This window comes from Gekko japonicus, unplaced genomic scaffold, assembly GCF_001447785.1.
Source record: "Gekko japonicus isolate JY-2015 unplaced genomic scaffold, Gekko_japonicus_V1.1 scaffold803, whole genome shotgun sequence".
NCBI lineage: Eukaryota > Metazoa > Chordata > Lepidosauria > Squamata > Gekkonidae > Gekko > Gekko japonicus.
Genome location: NW_015167562.1, coordinates 44,467 through 49,857, shown reverse-complemented (window position 1 = coordinate 49,857; position 5,391 = coordinate 44,467).

Below are 5,391 nucleotides of genomic sequence, written 5' to 3'. Positions count from 1 at the left end.
CTTCTTTCTTTCTCTCCCCAACCCAATACCCCCTCCCCCCTCCGTAGCTTGCTGAGTGTGTGAGGTGGGGAAACAGGAGAGAGAGAGAGAGAGAGCAAATGGCAACTTTATCAGGCAACTTCTTGCTCTGCAGTCCTGGAGAGCAGCTGGACTGAAGATGGGGTCTCGGAGCCTCTGGGCACTCTGAAATTGCAGGAGCCAGCCCCTCCTGTCCTCCCTCCAACCCAGAGTCTCTCCCCCTCCTCCCTCAGGTCTGTGTTCCGAGTTTCTTCCTTTCCCTGCTTCTGCTCCCCCCCCCGCAACTCCTGAGACGTCCTGTGGTATTGAGTACCATGAAGGGGGAGGGGGGAGGCTCCTTTTCCTCCGCAGGAACACGATAAGCCTTGGAAGACTCTGCCTGAGTCGAGTCCACCCGCAGAGATGGTTTCTGAGGTGGCGGTTTGTGCTGCCGGGTAGTTGTCGCCGCCAGCGTTCTTTGCGGGTCATGTGCAGCCATGTCATTTCCCTTGGGCTCCCGAGTGTTCTACTGGGGATCTGTCATTAACTTTTGGGGGGGATTTAAATATCCCCTGTATACTTTTTTAAACATGTCAGATTTTTCTGCACAACTGGAGCATGCTCTGAATGTGTTGAAAGATCTCCTTGCCCCCTGCGTGCCCCAGATTTGCGGGAATAAGTATCCGCACGCAAGGGGGCGCCTTCGCTATTAGTATATAGATGCTATTGATTTTATTCTTTTTATTTTACATTATCAGATTTTTTTTAGCATTTGGCTACAATTTTAAACAGGAGTTGCGGTGGCTCAAGTGGTTAAGACGCTGAACTGCAGGCTGTGGACGGTCAGTAATTCAGCAGTTCAAGACCCAAGTGTGCCGCATGATGGAGTGAGCTCCCATCTCTAGTTCCAGCTCCTGCCAACCTAGCAGTTCGAAAGCAAGAAATTGCAAGTAGATAAATAGGTACCACTTCAGTGGGAAGGTAACAGCATTCTGTGAGCCTTGGTGTTTAGTCATGCCGGCCACATGACCACGGAAATGTCTTCGAACAGCGCTGGCTCTTCGGCTTTGAAACGGAGATGAGCACCGCAACCCTAGAGTCGGACTCTACTGGCTTTCGAGCAAGGGAACCTTTACCTTTTTACAATTTTAAAAAAGTAATAAATATGCACTGTTCAGAATTGAGAGCTCTGTTGGAAACCTGCAGGAAAGCTCCCACCATGCACCAGTGATAATACTGGGGAGAAAGCCACATCCAGTGTGATGTACTTTATAAGTACAATCAGAGAGAGGGGGAATGTGAAGCATATGAACGGGAAATAGGTGGCAATGCTCTTTCCTTCTTAGACATCCATTCTATGTTTCAGTTGCTGTTACACATTCCTGCCCATGTGGCTCTCTTGTCTCCCTATAGGCACCTCTACTCTCAGCGTGCTGCAGAATGGAAGGAATGTCAATGGTGAGCACCACCAGCAGCAATGCACAACATGCCACCTCAATCAGAAACAGCCAAGTGAGGCCACTGTATTGGGCTGAATATTAAGGTGTGTGGGAAAGATTAGTTTGCCAAAAGCTTAAAGATTCTAATTATCACTTACAAAGCCTTTCATGAACTGCCTCCCGCTACGTTCTACCGCAACAGCTTTGCTCAGATGAGCAAAGCCTTCAGAAGGTAGCACCCAGTAAATAGGTGAGATTGGCAAGTGCCCATTTGTATGTTCTCTGTGGTAGTGGCCACCTTTTGGAACGGCCTGCCTGAGGAGTTCAGGAAGGCCCCCCATCTCCCTTATATATAAAAGCCGAATAGTGGTGGCACTTCTCTAGAACATTCCACACACTCCAGAATTGGTTGGCGCCCTGGTGTGTCACTCAGAATCTGTCCCTATTGACTGGCTGCATTGCTTGAGTCTCGCCTCCAACATTCTAAACAGTTTGCTGTCCCTCCCCTGCCATAGCCAGTCAGAACCCAGAGGTTATTTGCATAAGCAGCCTCATTGGCCTTTGCCTCGGCACACAGAGGTCGTTTGCATATGCAACTTGATTGGCTTTTACCTCTAGCATTCTAACAGTTTGCTGTTCTGAGGTAAAATGTGTCCAATCTCCTGGTGAGGGCTGGAGATCACTCAGAATTACAACTGTTCTTTAGGTAGCAGAGATCAGTTCCTCTGGAGAAAATGGTGGACTCAGTGTCATTATACCCTGCTGAGGTTGCCATAGCAAATTGACACTGAGTGTCAAAGGGCAGGGCCCCTGCCCAGAGCCTCTTTCTAGAGGCTGTTGTATTTATTTCCATAACCAGCCTTTTCCCAAGTTCTTCTATAATTTCAAAGAAGGCACTTTTATAAAGAGGTTAGAATTGCAGTATAAGGCAACTGTCCAGGAAGGCTCTTTTATAAGGGAATAGGATCGTTGCCTATCGCAATGTTCATTGTGTGTATCAGCTTGCTTTTACTGCAGTGCATTCTATCTTCTGGCATCTTCTACTTTTCACATTATAAGATGTCATGCCTTAGGCAAGTTTTTCTTTTTTATTTATCTGCACTGTTTTGAAATTCTCTCATTCTAGTCCCCTTCTGATTGAATTTTTTAAATTCTGTAATCTGCCTTGAGTCTCAGCAAGAACTGAATGAAATAAATATTTACCAGGTGATATTAACCTCCATGCCATGAAAAGCTTCAGCTGCCTACTTTGACCCATTAAGCCTCTATTCAAGTGATAGGATATTTTCCTCCAGGCCTTTTGGCAACCCTAGGCTCACTTGGACTCTCCTTTTAAAATACAGAATGTATTTACCCTTGTTTTACTTAGCAACCATTTTAAAGGCCTTGGTGTTAATAGTCCGATGCACTGTAGATAAACCAAAAGAAAAGTCTCAAACCAAGTGTATTGGGGAATATGAGATAAGCACAGCAATGACAACTTTATTTTAAAAGGTCGACCTTTTTGTCTGTTGCAGATCTGAAATTCACAGCCTCTGAGATCTGAGAGTTTATAAGAAAAATCCAACAGGAGAAAAAACAACAACTTTAAACTACATACATTATCAACAGAATTCCACATTTTCTAAGAAAAAAATACAAAAGCACTTTTGTTCAATATTCTGGAATTTGCCCATATTCTAGAACTAGTTCAGCATGAAGTGAGGCAGAGGACAATAGTGGCTGGCTGGTGGGTTAATTCTAAGATGCACACAGGTCTCTTCCTCACCAGCTGAAGCTGTACTTTACACACTGCAAGCAAATCTAAGCAGGTCTATTTAGAAGCAAGTCCCATTTAATTCAATGGGTCTTACTCCCAGGAAAGTGTTTCTCAGGATGGCAGCCTAATACAGGTAACCAAGGTTGCCAACTGCCTAGAGAAAGAATGACCTATCCCCTTGATGGGAGCTTAATGGGATATTATTTACTCCCTGCCATGAAAAGCTTCAGCAGCCCATTTCTACACATTAAGCCTCTATTAAACAGAAGGACATTTTTCTCCAGGCCCATTGACCACCCTAAATGTAACTGAAGCCCAGTAACTGTTTTTTTTTTAAAAGGAAAACCCATTTCCACAGGGAGTGGAGTTGAGAAGTGGTAGATGGGGAGAAGAGGAAAGCGAGTGGAGTGTAGTGGTCTAACTTGCCCTATTTGGGCAAGCTCATTGAGAAGGCGGTGGCGTTACAGCTTCAGAGTTTTCTGGAGGATGCTTCCATCCTCGATCCCTACCAGTTCGGCTTTCGCCCTGGTCACGGGACGGAGACTGTGCTGGTCGCCTTGACTGACGATCTCCATAGGCATCTGGATCGAGGTGGTGTGGCGGCTCTGGTGTTGTTAGACCTATCGGCCGCATTCGATACGGTCGACCACCAGTTGCTGACCCACCGCCTCGCCAACGTGGGGATACAGGGGCTAGCCTTGCAATGGTTTTCCTCTTTTCTCCAGGGTCGGGGACAAAGGGTGGCGATAGGGGATCAGCGGTCCCGGAGGCACCCCCTGGAGTGTGGGGTGCCTCAGGGGGCTGTGTTGTCCCCGATGTTGTTTAACATCTACATGCGCCCCCTTGCCCAGATTGCTCGGAGGTGTGGGCTGGGTTGTCACCAGTATGCTGATGACACCCAGCTCTATCTGATGTTGGGTGGCCAGTCGGGCTCTTCTCCTGATGACCTACATCGGGCGCTACAGGCTGTGGCTGGTTGGCTCAGGCTGAGCCGGTTGAAACTAAACCCGGAAAAGACGGAGGTCCTGGGCCTGAGTCGGACCGGCGTGGGATTGGGGCTCCCTCTCCCGACCTTCGATGGGGCGCCTTTGGTGCCATCGTCGGAGGTTAGGAGTTTGGGGGTGCGCCTGGACTCTTCATTAACAATGGAGGCCCAGGTTGCAACCACTGCCAGGGCGGCCTTCTACCATCTTCGGCTGGCTCGGCAGTTGGTCCCCTATCTCAGCCGTGAGGACCTGGCCACAGTGATCCATGCGACGGTTACCTCAAGGCTAGACTACTGTAACGCTCTTTACATGGGGCTGCCTTTGTCGCGAATTCGGAGGCTGCAGCTAGTGCAGAATGCTGCAGCCAGGCTGTTGATGGGTCTCTCGAGGAGGGACCACATTCAGCCTGTGCTGAAAGTGCTGCACTGGCTGCCGATAGCATACCGGATTCGCTTCAAAGTGCTGGTTTTGACCTTTAAAGCCCTAAATGGCCAGGGTCCAGCCTACCTGAGGGACCGCCTTTCTCCAAGGGCACTTCGGTCGGGAGGGCAACATCTCCTGGAGATTCCAGGCCCGAAAGAAGCTAAACTTGCTGTGACTAGGGCTGGGGCGTTCTTGGTGGCGGCTCCTACCTGGTGGAAGGAGCTCCCGGAGGAGATCCGGGCCCTGCGGGACCTTTCTCAGTTCCGCAGGGCCTGCAGGACGGAGCTCTTCCGCCAGGCCTTTGGATAGGAGCCGCCGCCACTGCTCAGCCCCAAGCGAATTAACACCGAATTAACACCGAACTAACATCGGATTGCCTGGCCCCTAAGGGTGGAACGTAGTACCAAACACCACTCTAGGATAAGATCTAGGGTAGCTATGTCAGATAAGATCTCTCTTTTCTTGTTTGAAATGTGCTGTTATTTGTTGTAAATTGCTTATTTTATTGTAATTTATTGTTTTTAAATCAGATGATATTGTTTTAACCTGGCACTTGTGCCCTGTAAGCCGCCCTGAGCCTTCGGGGTAGGGCGGGGTATAAATTTAAATATAAATATAAATAAAGGGAGACTTGTGTTAAAATCCCTACTCAGCTATGAAATTGATTGGATAACTGATCCTGGGCTAGACAATCTTTCATCCTCAACTGCCTCATGGAGTTATTATGCAAAATGGAGGAGGGGGAACTGTGCATGTTAACCTGCACCCCTTGAAGGAAGGACAGGAG